Source organism: Desmodus rotundus, chromosome 1 (genome assembly GCF_022682495.2).
Source record: "Desmodus rotundus isolate HL8 chromosome 1, HLdesRot8A.1, whole genome shotgun sequence".
Taxonomy (NCBI): domain Eukaryota; kingdom Metazoa; phylum Chordata; class Mammalia; order Chiroptera; family Phyllostomidae; genus Desmodus; species Desmodus rotundus.
The window spans coordinates 56836662-56859388 of record NC_071387.1 but is presented as its reverse complement, the minus strand read 5'-3'; the positions used below and the strand labels follow the sequence as shown (position 1 = coordinate 56859388).

Here is a 22727-nt window from a genome sequence, read left to right as displayed (position 1 = left end):
CAGAAGTACCTGAGGGGATTGGGATCACGGTGGAGAGTTAGGAGGTGCTCAGGGGAGGCCTGGAGTGGAATAAAGGGCAATCGTGGGAGGGACACTGACAGACCTTTCCCAGTCATCGGAGTCCATCTCGGCACCTAGGCCACTTTCCTATTTATCCCAATTCATGTGGTGATATCCAAATTAGGAATTAAAAAAAAAGTCTGTTTAACTGTCATCACACATGATGAGCATCTACAAGGAACAAACACGTCCTGCTCTGTGTTGATTTGCAAAGGAAGGAATAAGACCTGGAGTCTGCAGTTGAAGACTTTATGTTCACTAGAATGCCCCACCACATGTGAGACGCCAGCGAAACACTGAACCTCCAGTCGCTGGTTTTATCAGCCATTAAATGCGGTTGTAAAATGGGAACATTATTAATGTTCGGAACTGTGATTCTCTCCCATGTGGGGTCGGTCCAGAGATGCCCAAGAGGCAAAATATTATCATACATCATTAAAATTTTACCCTAGATTAAAAGTGGTGTATTAAGAGAACTCAAATCTAGATAAGATGTAGTTTTGCCCCTCAAAGTCTGAAAGACATGAAGACGCTGCCCAGGACGATAAAGAACCTCATGTAATGTTTTAATGATGAGGTGCACGCACAGAGTCTAGAAGATGGACACAAACGTGTTTTATTGCTCCCAAGTGCGGGCCTGTCAGTTCATAGGCAGTCGACCACCGATGGTCCCCAGGAGATCATTTTGTTTCTTGCTTCCCTCGCTTCTGTATCTCTTGTGACTTACATTTCTCTGAAGATTGGTAGACGCATGTGCCAGAGACCAGCAAGACCTGATCTGATCCTTCCATTCTTTTGAAAAAACCACCTATACAATGAAGAAAACGTCCTTTTGTTACTATTTATTGAAGTTCATAGTATAATTTCCAGGCTTCATGAAGATGAAATAGATACGGTGAAGTGAGAATAAAAGATCAGAGGGACAGAGAATACCAGTCACTCATCACATATGTACTCACTCAAACGTCACCACGTATTTGTAACTGACCTGTTAGGTGCCAGGCACCGTCCTAGGCACTAGGGTAGGGATATATAGGAAATCAAACCCGTTCAATCCCTACCCTCAGGAAACGTAGAGTCTGGTTGGGGAAAAGAAATAATAAACACATAATAGAACCAACCACATATACCACGACAGCTGGCAATAATCACTCAGAAGAGAAAAAAGCCAGGGCAACAGGACAGAGCTGATGGAGGTGGAGATATTTTATGCCAGGGGATCAGGCAGTGTGGCCGTGTGTATAAAGATTCTCTCATTCAATATTTATTGACTACCTTTGAGGAGCAGGATACTGTGCACGGGACACAAGATAAATAAGACCCGGTCCCTGCCCTCCAGGAGCCAACAGCTCAGTGGAGGATCTCGCCACCTGCTCCACTAGGCAGACAGATTAGAAGTCTTCGGGCATATTGCTGCAGTAACATTGTACACAGTGACCAATCCGAACAGATTGTAAGCATTCCAAAACTCACAGTGCTTTCCGTAAAATAATTCTCACTTCAAGTAAACATTTTCTGTTGGTGAGTATCTCTCTTTTCCACCGACAGCACTCATATTTGAGGGTTTCCTTAATGCAACGATGACTTGTTTTTCTGATTGGTTGCCAAGGATTGTTTGAGTCCTGATTGAAATGTACTTGCTTAACTCCTCCAGAGCAACTTGGCTGGTTTCTTGCTGTACTGGCAAATGCTGCCTCCTGTACTGAAAAATGTGTTCTTTCTGCAAAAAATGTGGACAGTCCCTGGATGGTTTCCATGCAAATTAAAGATAAATAAAAGAAAGAATGATAGGTTTTTTTAAGTGAAGGAAAATAGTAATTTGTATCCAGAAGATTTACATAAATGCAGGTCACATTCTGGGTGATGGGCCTTTCTTTCTTTCCTACTCCATCACGCTTTGTGCAGACCCCTCGTTCGAAACGTCCTCATTCATCAAGAAGACTGAGAAAAATATAATTATGTTCAAAATACTAACTTGTATAAAAAAGCTGCTTTTTTTATTGTGCTTCTCATACAACCCTGAGCTTTACAAAGGCTGTAACACTATAACACTGTTAAAGGAAAAAGCAGTCGTGCGAGAGAACAACACTGAGCAGAAGAGCCTTTGTTTTCCTGTAGACAGAGCCTTTTTGATAGAGGATGGGAGATCCTATCACAGGCCGTGGATCCTGAGCGAAGGAGACAAGCCTGCTGATCTCTCCTCCCGCACAGAGGAAGAGAATCCGCTCACCGTGTGGGCTCCAAGTTGGAACTGCCTTCCTCTTCACAGGCTGGCTGTCACGCTCCTCACCCCTCACCGCCATTGGAATACCCAGGAGAGGAAATGTTTTGGCGAGGCAGAGACAGAAGCACAGGTGGTACCACTTGTTATAAACTTTTCCCTTTTTGTTTGGGCTCTGAGCCGACTTTAGAGGGGTTTGTTCTGTCGGAGAAACGAAGCAAGAACGTTAGGGCCTCACTGTCGCTCTAGCGCATCGCCGCCGGTTGAGGTCTTGCAGGGCACATATTCCTTCCCAGGGCACCCCAGCCCCAAGTGCCAGCCGGAGACTCTCATTTCCTTCCTGCTCTGAGCAGTGCGTCCGGGCAGTTCTGTCTCTTTTGTGTTGGAGAAATTCCACACCAACTTTTGAATTTTGTTGAGCTCTTTCTTGCTTTGCAATAACAAAGTAAAAAAATAATTTGTTGCAATTTTTTTTTTCTTCTACGTTGGAGTCCTTCCCTTTGGTGAAGTTTTTACTCTTATCATGGCCTCATTCACGCAGCTTCCACTGCTGGGATCATGTCAGCTTTAGGGGAAAATGACAGACAGGAATTTTGCTATCAAAGGTACGTCCTAAGGCCATGAAAAGTCAATCACTGGATAGATCAGTAACTTAATTCTAAATATAAACTCTTTCTCAGCATTTGCAAATAATAAATGCTGCGGAAGTTTAACCCTACCCTAAAGCTCCCCATAGGGACCCAACTCCTTCCTACATGGTTTGCTTTCTAAGGACATCACTCAAGATGAAATTTACTCCATTGAATCTTAAGTAGCTGATTTGGTGATGAGGTGCTTACATAAAAACTTTCCATTTTCAGCTCTGTTACCTTTGATTAGGAGACTGTAATTGCAATTAAGTCACCTCTCGGGGAGGCTTTCCAAATTGGTACGGGGTGTCCAGTTTTTGGTGGGTTTGGCTTAGGTTACGCAGTTTATTTGTTTGGGTTGTATGTTTTGAACATGTTCCCAGGGCTTTTCAAAAGAGTGATGGGAACATTGTATAAATGGAATTGAAAGCAAGGGAGCAGGCATTGCCAACACTCTAATTAGGAACCTAGCGACATGCGCACTTATTTGGGAGTTTAGCGTGTACAAGATGAAACAGAGGGAAAGGAGGAGGAACCTACTGGTCTCAACTCGGACTGCTGCCGCCGCCGGCTGCCTCCTCTTCTTAGCAGGCAGGAACTAAAAGGCATAAGCTTTCCTACCCTTCTGCTTGAACAGAGACACAGCAAACTGCCACGTCTTTTTTCTCCTCAGCATCTCTTTCACTTTGAGGCCCTCTCTGCACAGAGGGTGAAGTTCTGAGCCACTAGAGTGGTCATTTATGTCAGGTGATCTGGGTGTATCCACTCCACTCCCTGCCCTCCTTGGAATGTCTTTTTTTTTTTTTTTTAAGGTCAAAGGTCCAGCACCTGATGCATGTTGAACTGCAGAGGGAGGGAATGGGGGAGGGAAGTGCCTTGTAACCCCTGTGGCTTTCTACTGCCCAAGAGGGAAAATGCCAAACTCTCTGAAACCTCTCATCTTTTGACAGACAACAAATTTCCCAGAAACTGTAACCAGAATCGTTGGAGGGTTGTTCAATAAGAGGGTATGACTGAGGTTGGGGTGGTAAGCCAAAAGAATTTGGAAAGTCTGAGAATCAAGAAGATTGGGGTGGTTGACACACACTTTCTTTTCCTTTAATTTCTTAGGGTGTTTCCCCCTCGCTTCTTTGTTTCCAGTCAATTGTATTTCACTCCAGACATTAAATCAAAATCCTCTCCTCTCCAGTCTCTGCATGGATTAGGAGTAATTATAAGGTAAAAAATAACATTGTCTGCTTCCTTGAAATCCACAGTTTTATTCTAAAGATTTTATAGAGGGGTCTATTTGACTCCCCCCCCCCAAGTTCTACATGAGTTGAGTTCTACAAGGTAGCTATTATGATGTTTTAATGTAATTTTTGGGTGAAGGGGTAACTGAGAGCATATCTTTTACTTTTAAGGCTTTTTTTCATACTGATGGAGAAAGACACAAAGCAATGCAAATAGCTCACGGCAGAGTCTCTTCCTGAGTATAACAGCTAGAACTGGTAGGCTCCCAAAGAGGATGCTGAATCCCACTGAAATGTCCCAGAAGGCTGTGGGGTTCCTCTATGATGTCCAGTAAATTCATGTAATTGCTGCTGCCTGCTGAAGGAGGCCTGTGGTCTCTGCAGGCTGTTAAGACCTCAGTTATGGCCAGAAGGAAAGCTGGTAGGATTCAAGCTGCCCCGCCCCCCAACCGGCCCCACTAATGCCAGAAGCTAGGAGCTTCCTTCAAAGCAAAGACAACTGTTGGAATAAGCCAGCTGTGCAGAGCAGAATTTAAAAGCTTGTAGATTTAGGTAAAATAGTGCCACCTGTGAATCTTTTTTCCCCCCTTTTAAAAAGTATGGAAGAAAAAAGCAAATCCTAGTGAAAGGCAGCTAGCCTCTTAAGAAATGCTAGACTCTGCTCAGCTGTACTAGGTTATTTTCCTAGGAACACTACAAACAAAGCAATAAATGTGAATTGAGTTATCACGGCGGTTTTCAGCATTACCTGAAAAGCTTGCAAAAATTCTGACTCCGAGGAACTAGGCCAGAGGTTCTCACACACAGCATCTAGGGTCTGGTACGTCTATAAAACGGCCGTTGTACTACCCACAAAACTTTTAGAAGTCTTGAAAGAGATGGGTCTCTTAAAGTACTCTGTGAACTGCAGAGTGACACATACATGCTAATATTGAACTAATATGGCCTGGACAGTGTTCCTTGTGTTTGTTAGATAATGTGCTAAGAACTCTGAGAGAAACAAAAGAAGTCTTCTATAGTTGTGTAGTTTGCATACTTGACAGTTTTCTACTATTAGACTTCACCAAGAAACTGAATTCCTTAAGCAAAAACTTGTGAGCACATCTTTCTCTCCCAGGAGTGGTCATTTTGTAGTTCCTGATTTAACACTGTAGATAACACACTGGGATTAAAACTTCATTCCAAACCGTTACCAAAGAGGGGACCCGCTGAATCTTCCTGATTCTTTCTTTCTTTCTTTGAGTTGCAGATTTATTTGGGAATGGGCGGCTGGAATGTAGGCTGCTTTGCGGGCATTGCTTCCTTTTTTAATTGTACTGCAGGGCATGCAGGTAATTAGGGGATGTTTCTGCTGTGTTTGGGTGGAAGGGTTTCCCTTAGTATGTGCGCCTTGCTCAGAGCACACATTCTTTGAATGACTTATGCGTGCACAGCTGGCTCACAGTAGAGGCCTGACTGCATGAGCCCTGGGATGAATGGGCATACGTGAAAATCAAGTAGAAAGAAACGCTAAAAACACCATGCTGGTACACGAAATTTGGGCTGCATTTCATGTATTAGTTACTACTTAAAAATGAAATCCAGTCAAAAGTCATTATTTTTTAACATAAATAAGATGACTTGCACAAAGAACGCTAGAGTCCAAAAATATTTTAGAAATAATCTAGTCTAGTGATTTTCAAATTGTGTTTCCTTAGAGCTATAAAGCAAGGTGACTCCAGTTTGGCTAAACATTTGAATCATTGGGAAGCTTTATAAAAACTATGCTAGAGCTCCACTCCCACAGAATCCAATTCAGTCCATATGAGTGGGCTCTGGGCATATATTTTACAAGTTTTCCAGGGTTGCGAGCCACTGTTATACGGGTTCAGTGGTCCAATATTTGGATGCCCGATCTGATGAATGCAAGTATGCTCCCTGGGGACAATATGATAGAATATATTAAACCAGGAAAACTGGGATGTGCTTGTGCCATATACAGTTCCCATTATTTTCAAAGAAATCTCTAGACATCCAAAAAATCCAGTTAAACCAAATTATCTCATGAACTCTTTGTACAGGAGATTCTGCAGGCATACAAGAGACACACAGAAGATTAAGACCCAGTCTTTCTCTTAAAGATTTTATAATCTTGCAATTTGGAAACATATATGGGGCTTGGCCTATGGCAGAGGCACAGGGAAGGAATGAGAAAAACAACTATAAATATAACTTTAATAAAAGGCAGGTGTGTTATAGATGGCTCAGGAAGGATTAAATCACATAAAACTATTATAGCTTTCAGCCTTTGCTCTCATTTCTCACTTCTACTTTACCCAGCATAGAACTGGCTGAAGTGAGCAGTTTGACATCCATGTTCTTAGAACATAGCCTATTGCGGGGGGGGGGGGGGGGCGGGGAGGTGGTGGGGGGCATGCGGAATGGAAAGGAACAATAAAGTAGGTACCCTGTTCCTTCTTACCTCCACTTGGTACAAGGTAAGATATTTCCTAGAGTCTGAGACATGCCAGGCAGGAGGGCCCCTGCAGTAGGGACAAAAGTAAAATCACGGTGCCAAATGTCATTTTCAGGACTGCTTCTAGATGTCTGACCACTGGATCCTTTGCAAAAGGAAAGGCAGGGAAAAACAGCTTCCTGGCTTGATCTGACTTTGTGCTACCTGGAGGCAAAGATTGTTAATAGTCCTAGGTTGGCTCATCTCCTTTCATGGGTAATGAGCATAGCTGTGAAGGAAGGCAGGAAGGCAGGAAGGCAGGAAGGAAGGAAGGAAGGAAGGCAGGAAAAAGAAAATTGCTAAAAGCTTCCACTGTCTGTTGCTCTTCATATAGGTCTTAACATAGAATCTTCGGAATTCCTTTGTTCTTTTTCCAAACATAGTCACGGGACACAAAATCTTTCAAGGTGTGATTACACATACATCTGCCTAATTTCCTACTGACTCGAGCCAGTGCATCCTCATATTCGTAGCACGTGGATCGATACCAATAAAATTAGCTATGGAATGCATCTTGGCAGTGAATGCGTTCTGTCATCTTTCATCCTTCAACAGTAGAATGTTTATTTAGCATAAGAGAGATTTGAAGAATCAGATATTACAAAGGAAGCTCATATCTAGGTAGAAGAATTGGAAGAAAAACAATTATTTAATGAGATGATCCTTAAAGAATGGGTGGAATTCAACAAATAGTTGATCATAGGAAAACCTTCCAGCTGGGTAAGGGAAATGCACAGTCATGCAATGGACTGGAGTTCAGGGCATTGGTAGTAAAGAGGTGCAAATGGAGAGTGGAAAATGGGGTCCGGCACCATCCCATTCGTGGCGAGCATTGAATGCTGGTGGGATGTTTATGCTCAATTTGGTCGGTAATCACAAACTACTGAGTTTTTTCAATATGGAAATTAATAATCTAACCTGTGCTTTATTAGAGCTAATTGGGCACAGAGGTGAATGGATTGGGGCCAATCAGAAAAAGATTGGAAGTAGAAGAATATATGAAAAATACTATTGTATTGGTACAAAGAACAGTAGAGACATTTGTATTGCAAAGATGGGCTTTTAGTGGTAAAAAAGGAAGAAAAACTATGATGTTAAAGAATTAGAAACAGATTTTAAAAACTAAGAAAGATTTGTGGTTCTACATTTATAAAATAATCACTGACTTGAACAGACTGTTTAAAGTAATCATACTTAAGGGAAAGAATAGTTTGTTTTGCCCCTCAAAATTTTTGCTGGACCTATTCGGTGTTACTAGTCCTTTTGGAGATATAGCCAATGAACTTTAAAAATGAGGATGATTTGGAATAATACATGACCATAAAGAAAAAATGTTTAGAGACAAATGTCCACCTTAGTGAATGCCTAGCGAAAAATGAAAACTTCAGTACCAGTCAGAAGTATGAAGGATTATTTTCTACTAAACTGATCAATTATTTTGACTTCTTGTAGGAAAACACAGAAGTTTTTTAATTACTCTCATTAAGAATTCTGTGGAACTACTAATCCATCTACTCATGTTCAGATTTTACTACTGTTTCTTGTCTGGGACATTTTGTTGTGTTTTCACTAGTGAGGCCTAGTTCTGACCAAACTCTAGGTCACTGTACCTTTCAGCTTTGGCCCAATAAGAGGGAATATTAAAGTGACATCTGAATAGCTACAGTGGTATCCGAGTCCATGTTACCATCCATTGTTGACAACCATTCGGCAGAAATCTTTCAGAGATTTGCTGAGAGTCCAGGTTCGGTGCTTGCTGAGAGTGATACGAAAAGTGTGGAGATGCCCAGAGCTTAACAGGGTGCAATATACCGGGGTGGGGGGGGGACAAAAAGTAGGTTTACAGTTGTTTGTCTAGAAAATAACACAATAATGAATAAATATTAATACAAAAATAAGCTGTTTCACCTACAACTGTAAACATATGTATACTTTTGCCCCACCCTGTACACCATAAAGCACAAAGGCTAGGAAATAAGAAGAAGGAAAAAAAAAAAAAGAATGTGAGACCAGAGGCAGGGCAAATTTATTCTACTTGGGAGATTGTAGAAATCTTTGTAAAGAAAGTGATATTTCACATAAAAAGGGCAATTTACAATCAATTCATTTCCACGTTCTCTGTTCCTATCTCCATCTGTCCCTTCCCTTACTTCCTTAAATATTTATGGAGTACCCGTAGCACCCAAAGCACTGTAAGAGCTTTTGGCTCCAACCAGACATAAAACTGCTCTCAAATACCTGAGAGAGAGGATTGCACTAAGTATGTACACTCAGTAGACATTGTTAAGTGATATAATTGAAAATAAGTATAGAAGACAAAGATAGGGAAATGTTCAAAAAATGGCTGAAAAATAGCATTCCTGATGTCTTTGCTTCGTTCACTGTGTGGAAACTGTTTCTTGACGTGGATGAAAGCTTCCACAGTGATGCTCGGAGGCATTGCTGCCTCTGGGAAGCAGGCCGAAGTCTCATAACTGAGGTCGCGGTTCAGGATAAAAGAACCCGTATGTCACTGGTCATTCATAATCCCCAGACTTTGTGAAGAGATATACTCCCTGTTATATGAAAATCAACTTGTTTTCTTGGCATTTTGCTTCTGAATGAGTTTCTAAAAATCATCTTCTGAAACCCTATTTGAAAGACCCTTTAAAAATGATTTCGTGACTCTGTATGACTTCCTTGCTAAAAATGTGAAAATAGAACTTAGTTGATGGGCACAGATGTCTTACTCACTTTTTGTCCTGCTTTTGTTTTCCTTCTTTCTATTCCCCCCTTTTCTCCCTTCCTAACTATTGAATCTCGAAGCACACTCTTTCATGAAGGACATTCGGCACCCTCTACGGTAGCTGATCCTGAGTCATTAACATCCTGCGGCATGTCCTAGTCTTTCTGGAAAGATAACAGCCAGCCTTTCACAAAGGAAATTTTAAGCAAGGCTTTACCTTTCTATCATTCTCTTAAATGATGCAGTAGTTCTTCCTAATCCAAAGTTTTGCTTTCCACAGTTTCAGTTACTCATGGTCAACTCTGGTCTAAAAATATTAAATGGAAAATTTCAGAAATAAGCAATTCATACGTGAATGTGCCATTGTGAGTATCCTGATGAAATCCTGCCCCTTCTTGCTCCGACCTGCCTGGGCCAGGACTCGTCCCTTTGTCCAGTGTGTCCACTCTGTATAGCCCTGCCGTTAGTCATGGAGCCGTCCTGCTCATCAGGTCAACTGTGGCAGCATTGCAGTGTTTGTGTTCAAAGTGGCCCCTTAATAATCACCCCAAAGCTCTAGCGTAGTCATGCTGGTGATTTGGATATGCCCAAAGGAAGCCATAAAAGGCTTCCCTGAAGGGAAAATATATGGATGTATAGAAAAAAACATGGTATATACAGGGGTCAGTATTATCTGTGGTTTCAGGCATCTAATGAGAGGGTCTTGGGACATATCCTTGTGGATAAGAGGGGAATGACTGTGCAAACTTTGGTTGGCCATGGAACCAATAAGAAAATAGGAGTTTAAACTTCATTTCTGGTTGCGTCCCATGACACTGCCATTCTATAGGTACTGAAAGCATGCTTTTTCCTACTAAAGGATCTTGATACCCCTCCCAAGAACGACCTGTGCTTCATTTCCATCATGTCTCCATTCTTGTGCCATTCAGCAAAACAGAGGTTGCTTCATCAGTTTTTGGTCTCCGTAGACTTCCCCTCTATTGAGTGATTAATTACTAGCTTTCTGGTGACTTCTTAATCTTTTTCTGTATTTTAAAATATTCATTTACTTCAAAATTCTCTAGGGTAAGGTACAAAGAGTAAATGGGACATAAGTAACTGCAATTGCTTTCCTCTCCATTCGGCTTTGCCTTTCCACCCAAGACATCATTTAAAAGCTGTATAAAAAATCATCAAAGTTTAAAACTCAAAAATAAACACTAGCAAATTAGTTTCCTCAGTGAAAACATTAGCATTTAAAGGTTAAAGTGACAAAAATATGCTTATTTCTTATATCACTAACAAAGCACCCATTTCTGTTAGCAATCTTTATATTTTTAAAAGATGCTGCAAATCTATAAAGATAGGCGGCCTCTGAACACTGAAACACAATGCGTTTAAAACAGCAAACCAACAAACACTTTTGTTGTTAGGAAGTATTGAAAACCCACTGCTTAATGTATGAATTAATGGGACTTCTTGAAAAATCGCCTGTTAAATTTTAGCTGACAGCTTGTCATATATTAATTATAAATAATTGTAATATACGGCTAGCATAATGCATGCTACAAAAAAAATAGGAAAGGTAATTAGAGTATATCCTTTGTTTTCTCCCTTACTTTTTGCTCATAAGAAAAAAAATGACCCAATGTTTCACTTGGTTGGGATAGTGCCAATGGTTAATGGAATGTCCCACTCTACTAAAGAACTTAATGGGAATATCCATTTGTCACAGTCGCATGCTGTAATCTCCAGTAGCAGAGCCAATGGAAAATAGCACCGTTCCATAACGTCCTCTACACACTGCAGGTGAGGGTGAGAGGCAGCAGCCGAACTGAACACTCAGGGTAGAGAGCGTGGCTTTTCCGGGCCCCTTTTTAGAGGGAGATGTGGATTTTTTTTCTTTAAGATAACAGTGCTGTCCCACAGCAACAAGAAATGCTACCCTGTAGAAAAAGAAAGTGCACTTCTTTCAAATTAAGGAAAGTGCACATGTTTGCATAGTGTGTCTCAAAATCTGTAACCATCTGCTTTTCTACGAGAAACCCACTTGTTTGCAAAGAGACTTTGGGTAGTGGAATCAGAAAGACCAGGATTAGACAATGTCAGTCACCTCTTAGTCCCATGTTTGAGCTTTCAAATCTGAAGGATAGGAAAACAGCTCCTAAACTTGCCATGGTACTGTAGGGTTTATGGGACCAAGTCAAAAAATCGGCACAGAGCCCAAGTTATCGGCTTCCTTCTTCACAATTTAGGTGGGACTATAGTGTAGTACGGTTACTTTATATGTGTATCTTGTGTTCCCAAATCAGTTAAACTATTGTTCAGTTTAGGGACTGTTTTATGTATATACATGTGTGTATTTTTAAGAATCTTTCTCATGTACCAGTTCTGTGTTGGGACAAGCAGTAGGCTACTGAGAACTGCTGTATGAATTAAATTTAAAAACCTTTCTCGAGAAAACATGATACCACCTATAGAGATTGATATTTAAGTCATTTGAGTATAATTATCTATTATTATTCTATTTGTGCATTTACCAGCAAATTAGTGAAGCATATTAGCACCTACAGAAGAGGTCTCAGATATTCATTTCTGACTCTTACTAAGCTATTCGCTGTCTTCAGACCACGTCGCTTGAACCGATGTTGTGTTTTTCCATTGAACTTCATTTAATGCAAACTGTAGCCCTCCGAAAGAAAATGTGATCAGCAACAGTTACTCAATGGCTTAGTTAATAATTCATAATTAGAATAGAAGTAAAAACACAAGATTTGAAGTTAAACAGATATAGGTGCAAAATTCTAGCTTGGCCACTTAATAGCTATGTCAGCTTGCTGAAATAACGTACTCCCTCTGTTCCTGCTTCCTCACTTATGCAATGGATCTAATAATACTTTTGTAGCTGGGCAGTTGTTAGGATTGGAGGTGAGTCAGTGACTGTGAAACTTTCCTTTAATCACTAACTTCACAATTGAAACATGTTTCATCAACCAGTGCTTAGTCCATAGAAGACACTCTTCTTTCTTTCCCTTCCTGCTTTCATTTCTTTTGCTGGAAAACCTAGTCATGACCCCCTAGATTCCTGACCCACCAAAGGTGCCTTTTGAAAACACTGAAACAACATGATGTTTATAGTACATAATACAAGCATAACATATGATTACTATTATTGTCATTATGATTATTTTTAGTCTCTTTTTAGGATGCTTCCTGATAGACGAGAATAAAATCTTCTGAATACTTCTAGGAACTAACTCTCTTGGATGGGGTCCAGAATAGACTCATACTCATCATATGCTGAATTATGCACTAGAGGGGGTTGTGCTGTAGCAAAGCTCCGGTGTGCTATTCATCACAGAATGTTAGAGCTGGAAAGGAACTAAGAGAATGTCTAGTCCCATTTATTTTCTTTCGTGTAAGTATTTATAGTCTTAAAATACCCTGCATTTATTGCTCATTGATAAACGGAAAATAAATCAACTTTTTGATCTAGAACTGGAAGAGAGTTAGGGGGAGAGGGACCTTGGGTTATGATATCTAGGGTTTTTTTCTGCTTCTATCACCAAATTTTGGGTTACCTTAATCTCTCAGTGACTAAGTTTTCCTCCTTGTAAAATGGAGTGATGTCAACAGATGACTAGCCCACTTCTGATACTCTTTGACTTCAAATCTCCAAATGGCATAACTCGGGGGTATATTCGAAGCCACAGGGTGCTGTTTTATTACAAACCAGTTCTGAATTAGTGTTAATACATGTACATCGGGCTGCAGTCTCATTGCCCCCTCTGCTCAGAGATGCAGAGAAAGTTCAGCTCCTCTCTTTTTCCTGTCTCCTCTTCTTCAGCAGTATAGCCCTCTTTTTTTTTTAAGTTTTACTTTTTCTTTTTTTTTTAACATTTTATTTTTAGAGAGAGGGGAAGGGAGGGAGGGAGAGAAACATCAATGTGTGGTTGCCTCTTGCATGCCCTCTAATGGGGACCTGGCCTGCAACCCAGGCATGTACCCTGACTGGGAATCAAACCAGTGACCCTTTGGTTTGCAGGTCAGTGCTCCATCCCCTGAGCCACACCAGCCAGGGCAAGCCCTCTTTTGCACAAGAATAGCGCAGCCTCTCTGTCCACCTCCTCCCACCCCTAATTCCTCCTCTGAAATGTTTGCTTGCAGTGGGGCAGAGCCATCTAGGACCTCATGGTGTCAGGAAAGTTGGGTCTTTGGGCTTGTGTCACTTACTTGTACTGTCCTCTGTCTCCTCTGATTTATTCCCACCTGCTTGTTGCTCACCTTGGTAAAGATGATCACTAAGTTCCCCAGCTAGTTTAACCTGCTGCCAGTTGGGTACACTGTCATGTCTATGTACATCGGGTAGCAGTCAGATGTCCCAGCTGGGATCTTTTAAAATAAAAGTCAGATCTGGTCAGATCTTCTTAAATTAGACAGAGGTATGTGTGCCTGTCTACCAAAAGCAGCAGCAGAGGAATACTAGTGTTTTAAAAACTTTTGTTTGTTCCTCTAGTATCCAACTTTGCAAGAGGAAAATGAGACTCATCAGTTTATGGGGGAAGACATGGCAACGAGAAAGCCAAATGAGTGTTTACACCTTGAGTGAGAATCCCCGTGTGGATGCTCAGACTTCTGGATCCATCTGTAGGGCACAGGGGGCAGGTGTCCAGTGTACCGGCTCGGCCTTGCGATTCCTCCTGTCATAAAAAAGTCTGGAGACCAAGGAAGAGTCATGCCATGATGATCTTCCCCACCTCCCCTCAAACTGTTGGAAAACTAACCTGCATTTAGCAAGACTCCTTTCAAAACTCTGGGACTTATCTCTGGAGCACAGAGCGGGCAGAGGATTACTGAACAATCCTTCAGTGCCTCTCAGGCGCACAGCATGCCGAGGGTGGAAACGAATGGGCAGCCTGAAACAACAGTCAGGATGCTGGCTCATGAGGCTGAATCGAAGGCAGTCTGCTTACCTTTGCCCTGTCAAACACATCCTCCGGCCTGTCGGAGTAAGTGTTGTGTGTATGTACTGGCCTGGGCACAGACTAAGCGAGGGAAGTGGCTGGAGGCCCTGCCTTTACTTTATTTAACCTTTTTGACCAAATTTATAATAAAATTTTGGTAGGCCAATAAATTGCCAATGGTGGCTTCCCGCTAGTTTCTAACTTTGTACACATACTAGAGATCCCAGGAGGAGTGAAGGTTAAAATTTCCCTCTTAGCTAGCAGTCCACACAGTGTGTTCTAAGGGTGGCGCTTGTGTAGCCCAACAACTGGGTGCTTGTCTAGGGAGACGGTTGGTTTCATGGTGTCCTTCAGAAAAGGCAGGGATCACTGCATTTCCAAGATCAGAAAAGCAAGTAGCATGGACGCAAAGTGAGAGTATCACTTCAAGACTGATTCCATACTCTCTTTCTTACTCTCTGACTCCAAAGTAGATCCCACAAGCATCCTCAAATGAGACTGCCAAGGTGAAGTGAGGTGGACACAAACTGTCTCATCAAGGCGCGCTCCTTTATTATTACAACTGCTTGAAAGGGGGCGCGACCAGCATTTTTTCCTGCCATGTGCCAGGACGCAGAGCAGGAAGCGCCCGGGTGTGCATCTCTAAGGAGATGAGTGAATTTGTTAAAGAGGGTCTTTTCTGGACTGGCGGATGGATGTTGGGGAGTGACGTCACCCCGCCCCCTCCCCCCTCCTGAAAGAGAGAGAGAAAGAGAAAGAGAAGAGAGGAGAGGAGAGAGAGAGAGGGAGACGTAGAGGAGGAGGAGGGAGGGTGGTGCGCCTTCTTTGCCCAGTCCGCCTGTCCCTCCTTCGCCCAGATTTCTGGACCTTTCATTGGGTCAGTGGTCGAGACTCAGGAGACTCAGGGATTCGCTGGCGGGTGCAGCGGGCCTGGCTCTGCCCGCGTCCTGGCGGCGCACCCACACTCACACTCTCCAGCTGGCGACGCGCACACACAATCCCTCAGCGCTGGGGCACCACGATTCCGTGGGATCCCCAGCACGTTATAAGGATTTTAGAAAAGGAAACAAAGAGAGAAGCTGTTCCAGTCACTTTACTAAGCTTTTTCATTTAATTTCCCCAACAAACTACCTGGCCTCCAACCATAACCACCAGGTTCACGCCAGGTCCAAGAACAGGGCTGGACTGGCCATCCCACCTCCTGGCCCTTGACTCTGCCCAGGCCGGTCTGCAGGCGTCGCCTCACCCCCTCTCCCCGCCTCCCCTCCCCATCCTTCGCCAGCCTCAGTTTCTGGTTACCTCTGGCTTGCGCTTCACTTTTGGGGGGAAGAAGAGAAGGGGAGGAAGGCGCTGAGGGGGGCAGCCGAGTTGCTATTTGTGGCCAAAGACTCCTCTTTAAAAGCAGCAGCAGCAGCAGGAAGGAGCAAAGGAGAGGCGGAGGGAGGAGAGGAGACGCTGCCCCGGACCCCCCAGCCGCGAGCGGTGGAGCAACGAGGAGCGTGAGGAGGAGGAAGAACAGCAGGAGGAGGGAGAGGAGACACACAGCGGCGGGCGGCGGCGACCGAGAAGCGAGCGCAGGGCGAGCGGGAGGAGCGGGAGGAGGAGAAAACGCCGCGGAAGCCGAGGGCTCTGTAGGGCCAGGAGGACGGCCCGGGAAGAGGAGGCGGAGGCGAGGAGAAGGGAGTAGGGGTGGAGGGAGGGCGGGGGACGCGCTCCTTTGGATGCTGGATTTCGGGATTTTTGGACTCACTTGCTGACTCTCCTCCACTTCCTCGCTCTGGACTGGGCTGGCCGCACGAGGGCCGGGAGGCGGCAGAGAACAAGGGGGCTCCCGCGGCAGCGGCCGCCGCTCCTCAGGATTAAATTGGGCGCCCGGAGGCGGTGCCTTGGGCAGGCGCGGGCTGCGCGGCCGTGGCGGGGCGCAAAGGCGCTGGAGCAAAGTACTGCTGGCTGCTCGGGAGACGGTGGTGGCTGCCCGGCGCCAACATGACCAGGTGAGTCCCGCAAGCTGACCTGTTCCTCCCCACCGAGCGCTCCCTATTTCGCTCCCAGGGCTTGCCCGGAGCCGGCTCCGGCCGCCCCCGCGTCTCCCCGCGGAGCTGCACTCTCCCGCGCCCGTAAGCCCGGCGCCCCGGCGCCGAAGCGCGCACAGTTTGCTCCTCTCAACCTCCTTGGGCAGAGGTCCTCCCCTGCACGGTTCGCTTCTCGCCTAAAACCTCAGACCGGGGAGAGTGGCAATTCTAAGAGATTGAAGGTGTTTGGGTGCATTTGTGAGACGCCGCGCTCTCCTCCTGGGGTGGGCGTAGTATTGGGGAAATGGTGGAGCGGTGGGGCAATTCAGACCCTCCCCAGGAATTCTGCCACCGCATTTGTATTACGTTGCGATGATGACTGGTTTAAGGAGGGCTGGTTACGGTGAGGGGGCGATTTCTTTTTCTTTCTTTCCTCTGAACTAATGGGGAGAAGGAGAAATAGCAGGAATCAAAATCTGCGCGGCAGCCATGCAGGAGGGGGGTTGTTTTGGAGTCCTTTCTGTAGCAGAATCCGAGCTCCTCGTTCTGCTATGGGAATCAGCTGTGCTTACACACTATTCCATAGGGAAGGGAACGCAGACTTTATAATCAGAAGTACAAGTTGGAGGAGAACAATGTAAAAAGAAAGCCATGGACAGGTTCTTTGCTTTTCTGTCCATTTACTGTAGCTATTTTATAGGCATGTAGAAAACTTGTATTGTTTATCTGCGAGGTTGATTTTCATTTAGAAGCATTAGTAAATGAAGTCAGTTTTCATCTGCTTCAACAACAAAATCTTGAACACGAAGTGGTAGCTTGGCTTTCATTAATTGGGTGTTCCAGGATTCTGGATAGTAGTTGCATTCTCCCGACCCCTGACGATCACAACCCACTTGTATTGTTTCAGCTCGTCTCCCAGTACAGGACTTGCTCAATGCCTCCTCTGTTTTCTAAAATTCTTAAAGTGGTCCCCCAGACCAATCTGCACTTTGTGCCTTAGGTATCCAGGAGGATTCCTGAGGGACCTCTCCCCTGTATTTTCTCTTAAAGTTTTTTTTTTCTTTTACATGCCCACAGACACTCTGCCAGCAACTTAACAGAGTGTATGTAGCACATACATTTTGAGCCTCTCAGAGACCAGTAACTGCTTGTGACGAGATCATTTGCTGGACTACCATATCCACAAACGTGGACCTTCCCCTTCGGTTTGTTCTTTCCAACCACCCCGTAGCAGCATACTGGGAGTTAGTCCACCCATTGATGCTTGTGACCATTTTGGCTCTTCTATCTGTGTTTCAAAGTGTACACACCCACCATGCAACTTGTGTAAAATTAGGGTGAGATACCAAGACTTGAAATATCTTGATTTGAAGGAATATGTAGATGATACTAACTTAAAGATTGTTATGTTGGTAATAGGAGGATATTCAGGACTATGCTTAGTAGATATTCTACTTATTTTGAAAACATTCTGTTATATGCACAGTAGATATTATTTTATTGACATAGCATGAGAAATAAATTGTCAATGCTAGATGTCCGAATTCTTGAACTAAACCTCCTAAAGGGACAATAGAAAGAAAATTTCCTTACCTCCCACCTCCCGCAATTATGTACTGTTCCTTGCTTTTCAAGGGAGCTAGCAATTCTGTGACAGATTTCTTAAATTCACCCTCATGCTATCAGCTATTATAGTACTTTCAAAGTGTGAAATTGACAAGCTGGTCAGTTTCGTGAATTCAGCCGTCAGATTGTGTCCAGTTAAAAATTGCTTGAAGCTGTACATGTGCCTTCCTGGAATTTTCTTTTGTAAAGGAAAGACAGCAGAGGGATGAGAATTAAGGTGTGTTATTAATTGTAGATCTTTTAAAACAGGTGCACTCCCCTGTGAGGTTTATCACTGGCTGTTGTTGGGAAATACCTTTCAATTTATGCCATTACAAAAGCGGCATTCAGATTGTGTCTATATTTCATTTAAATAGTGAGTGCTTTGCATAGTAATCATCTGTTCTTAAACCCCTGAGTACTATAGTATAAGAGGAATAGGATTCAAAAAGAAGTGTCTCTTGGATATATTTTAATATGTATGAGTAATATATTACTTTTGTAATGACATGTAAAGAGGTGGATTAATTAAATATTTTTTGTGACGGTTATGTAACAAATTTTTCTTGGACCAGAGCAGTTGTAGTTATTAAAGTAATGAAATGCCATGATCTGTTTTAATATGTATGTGTTTCGGTAAATAACCATGAAAGTAAAACTGCTTAGAGTATTGAGTGCGAAGATTTGATTTGCCTTTTAAGATTGACATTCCCGTTTAAAGCCAGCATATCTCAAAGTCGTGAACTAAGAATTGGAATCCCCTCATCTGCTGCTATTTGGTAAGCCACTAGGGGCCTGTATAACTGTTCTTATGTCCAGGAGATACCCTTGTATGGCATATGCAAACCCTTCCTAGAGATACATTAAAAAAAATCAAGTAGGCAGTCCCCTAAGTTTTTGTTTTGTCTTTTTAAACCTATTAACTCATGCTCTGTTTTTAGTCATAGACATTGACTGAAGGGTTTTTCAAAAACATCGTTTAGAACTTCCTTAAAACTGTGCTGGTGTAAGGGTGATTTTTCATATAGAATGTGAAACATAGAAGAGGTATTTGTGCAAGTTCATATATGATCCCAGTTTCTCAGTGTATGTCAAGGATAAACAAGTAGGAACATTAATAACTTTTCTTTATTGGATTGATAAAGAATGCTATTTGCATAATGTAGGGTTAAAAGATAAATGAAGCAGAATTACTTTAAGGAAAGTATAGTCAGAGATTGATGGTGTGATTAAGCTGGCTTTGTAAGTGCTGTGCAAGTTAGTATGGAAGGCGAATCTGAGGCTGTGACTACAGTTTAGTCAGCACTTGAGGGACCTGGACTGAAGATGCTCTATACATTTTTAAGTGTCAGTTTCACAAATTTGAAATCGACCAGCCGTGGCAGGCTTGATAGACGTTAGGCAATAAGGTCAAGTATACTTACACTGTTCTTTTGTTGATTTTCAGTTTTTCAATCTGGCAAGGGTGACTGTTTGTAAAAGAGCACACTATAGGTATTTACATATTGGATTTCCTTCAGACCAAACTTGATTTATCAAACCATTGAACAATTCTCTTTTTAAAAGGATTCTCTGGATAAACAAGAATTCATTACCACAATCACATGTGAAAAGGGCAGTTTCAGGAAAGATGGCTTTCTCAAGGTGCTTTTGCTTTTAAACCACCCTTCTTCAGTTTCAGTGTTCATTTGTGTGAGGTTTGAGTTCTAATTTATAATCCTAAGAGCATCAAACTTTTAGTCTCACATCTTTAAAGCTACACATTTAACCTTTCATCTTGGGTGTACCTTTTTAATCTCAAAAGTTTCTGGGAATCTCAAAAATAAACTTTACCTGTGATGTAGTATACTCAGCTTCGTGACCACAAAAAAATACTCTTAGGATTTGTATTATAAAAACAGATATATGAAGTGGTAAATATAAAGATGTAATTATTCAGTTTTCCAGACTATTCAAAGATGTTTTATTTTTTCCTATTTTCTTAAAGGGACAGTATTCTCCAGTTGAAAAGTTTAGTGTGAGTAAATGAATTATATTTTAAGCTAGGTCTGCTCTGAGTGTCTTATTGCTTTATGGAGTCATTTACCTTGTTTTTGTGCTGTTTGGTTTCTTTGAAAAAATATTTTAGGAAAGCTACTTACTTTTGAAGGCACAAAGGCAACTTGCAGCCTCAAGCAAAGTCAATGTTTAAAAACACTTTCTTTCATTTGTCAATGATTTGCCAAGAAAAAGCAAAGAGAAGAGTTGTTATTTCTGTGACCTACAAGATTTAGGATTTGTATGAAGCACATCAGCTGAAGAAATCTGATAATGTGGAAGAAGATTGCTTAGAAAGGATTTGTCAGTACATTTCGTCCCTACAAATGTTACTTGTTTGAGCTTCCGTAATTTCATAGCATAGTGACATTTCTGCCAAAGAATAGGTTTGTTTGGGGATATGTTTTCTATATGGATAATCTCATTTGCTTCCAATTAGGATTTGGTAACACTGATTAAAAAATCATGCTTAGCTTGACAATCCTCCCTCCCCTCCCCGACCTCTTTTAAAAGTACGTTTCAGCTCTCCACAATTAAGCCCTTAAGAAAGATAGCTAGCTAAAAGAATATGTGGCTTGTGCTCACTGACTGTTCATTATATGAAATTATAGCCTCCCGTGTAAAAGTTCAGCATTTTCTTTGCGTCATAAGTCCAGGGAGGTCAAAGAGCAAAGGCTTCTGTGCTAGCACAGTCTCTGACTCAGTGTGACCCAAGTAATGAAGTCATGGCGCTGCCGCTGTCGTGAAGCCGTAGTGGAGTAACGTTCTCACAGGGCATATCTCACAGAATCACACTCAAGGCCTGTGTCCCTCGCTTCCCTTCAGTGAATATGACCCGCTCGCTTCACGGCTTCAACAGTCAGTTTGCATTTCCTCTCCTAACATTTTCTTTATGAAATATTTTTAAGATTTAGACATTACAGAAATTTAAGTATTGTGTCCATGTACACTGCCACACTTCTCGAGGCATCTTGTTGGTGAAAAAAGAAATTCACTAAAACAATGTGTGCAGTGTTCTGCCTCTTCTTCTTAAAGTAATTCATTCAGTCACTTTCTGGCCATTATATTCTACTTGATGCTGATATATACTTAATAGGATCCTATCAGTTCTTGTAGCTTTACTAACAGCAAAACTAAACTTTTTTTTTAGCTTTTCAATCTCTACTGTCACCCAAATCTAATCCCTATGTTTCATAGATTAGTACATTAAACGAAAGAAACGGCCATTTGGAAAGCTAGGGCAACCGATTCTGTCTGTAAGCCAGTAGATAGGTGGACCAGTAGCCAAATAGACAACTTCAATGTTCCTCACTCTCCACCTGCCGTGAGCGAGCTACGCTTTCCTTTGCAAATGGCTGCTCTTAGGTGGCAGGCTCTTTTTTGTTCCTTCAGCATTTATAACAACATATAAGAGCAAAAGCTGCCATCTGAGGCTAGGCTTGCTCCTAGTTCTTTGAATTCACTGACCACAACCACTGTTTGACTTTGACATTCAGAAAACAATGTCAGGAGCATTGTGACCTTTACCACATTGCCACTTACTGGATTTAAACATCGGAAACTGTCAGTTTCATGAGACTGATTAAATTTATAAATTCTTAATTGTGTATGTTTTTTTCTGAAACAGCCCTGGAGCCATATTCTTTAATGTGCCAGTAGCTAACTAAGTTGAGATTTGTGAGTTGTATTTAGAAAATAGTGCTTTTTAGCATTGCTTTGGGATTAGTTGAAATTGTACTTTCAAATATATAAAATGATTATCTGTGATCATTAGGTCACAACTAACAGGAAACTTCTTTTTTAAGTTTCAGTAAATGGACTCCTTTTGTTAACTAAAATTTTCTATTAGGACTGATTTTACAATTAATTGAAAGTCAGTTATTAGTTAATTTTATTTAATTGAGCAGGTATTGGGTTGGCCAAAAAGTCTACTAGTTTTTTTTCTGTATGATGGCTCTAGTAGTGCTTAGTTGTCTTTAACTTCATTTGAAACATTTTTGTTAGATTCTATTGTGACAACTGTCATATCAGTGTGCATTTAAAACAAAAAAAACAAAATTGGTGAATTTTTGTGCAGCCATTTTAATATTGAAGATGGAAGAAGATATACAATATTTTTGGCATATTATTTCAAGAAATGTAAAAATGCAACTGAAATGCAAAAAAGCATTTTATGCAGTGTTTGGAGAAGGTGCTGTGACTGATCGAATGTGTCAAAAGTGGTTTGCAAAGTTTCTTGGCACTGTTGACATTTTGGTCAAATAATTCTTTGCTGTGGGGCTGTCTTATGCATTAGAAGATATTTAGCAGCACCCTGGCCTATACCCTCTAGAAGCCAATAGTGGGAGATAGCTGACATAATCAAGATATCCCAATCAATAGTTATTGGAAAAATGAAAAGTGTCTTTTATTTTACAGAAAAAAATGTAACCGACTTTTGGCCAATCCAATATATAATGATAAAGCTAAAGATTGCAAGGTGTCAATTGGCTTCCTTCTTCTCCTTCTTCCTCTTCCTCTACCTCCTCCCCCTCCTCCCTTTCCTCCTCCTCCTTTTTCTTCTCCTACCTCTTCTTCTTCTCCTTCTCCTTCTTCTTCTTTCTTCTTTCTTCTTCTTCTGCAGTAAAAAAAGACATACATCAACAACTTGATGTAAGAAGAAAAGAATTCATGCCTTAGTTGGGTCACTTATCTCTGGAATCTTGGGAGAAGTTATATAACATTTCAGGGGCTCAGTTTCATCATCTGCAAAATGGAGAGAATAACCAT

General features: G+C 42.0%; 1 protein-coding gene and 1 long non-coding RNA gene across 17 annotated transcripts in view; one reads left to right on the top strand and one right to left on the bottom strand.

Annotated features, from left to right (window-relative positions):
• Positions 1-604: 604 nt before the first annotated feature.
• Positions 605-16143, bottom strand: LOC139440935 (uncharacterized). Its single transcript, XR_011651267.1, has 3 exons — positions 16055-16143; positions 6604-6664; positions 605-868 (listed from the first exon to the last, which is right to left on the bottom strand). It is a non-coding gene; the product is annotated as an uncharacterized lncRNA (long non-coding RNA).
• Positions 15315-22727, top strand: part of PTPRD (protein tyrosine phosphatase receptor type D) — a 517292-nt gene continuing 509879 nt past the window's right edge. For 7 of the 16 annotated variants that reach the window (XM_053924470.2, XM_053924455.2, XM_053924453.2 and 4 more), the window contains exon 1: positions 15317-16298. The gene's annotated coding sequence lies outside the window, so the exon portion shown is untranslated. Of the gene's footprint in view, positions 16299-22727 lie in introns of all 16 variants that reach the window. The other 9 variants (XM_053924474.2, XM_053924452.2, XM_053924459.2 and 6 more) reach the window with 4 other exon arrangements.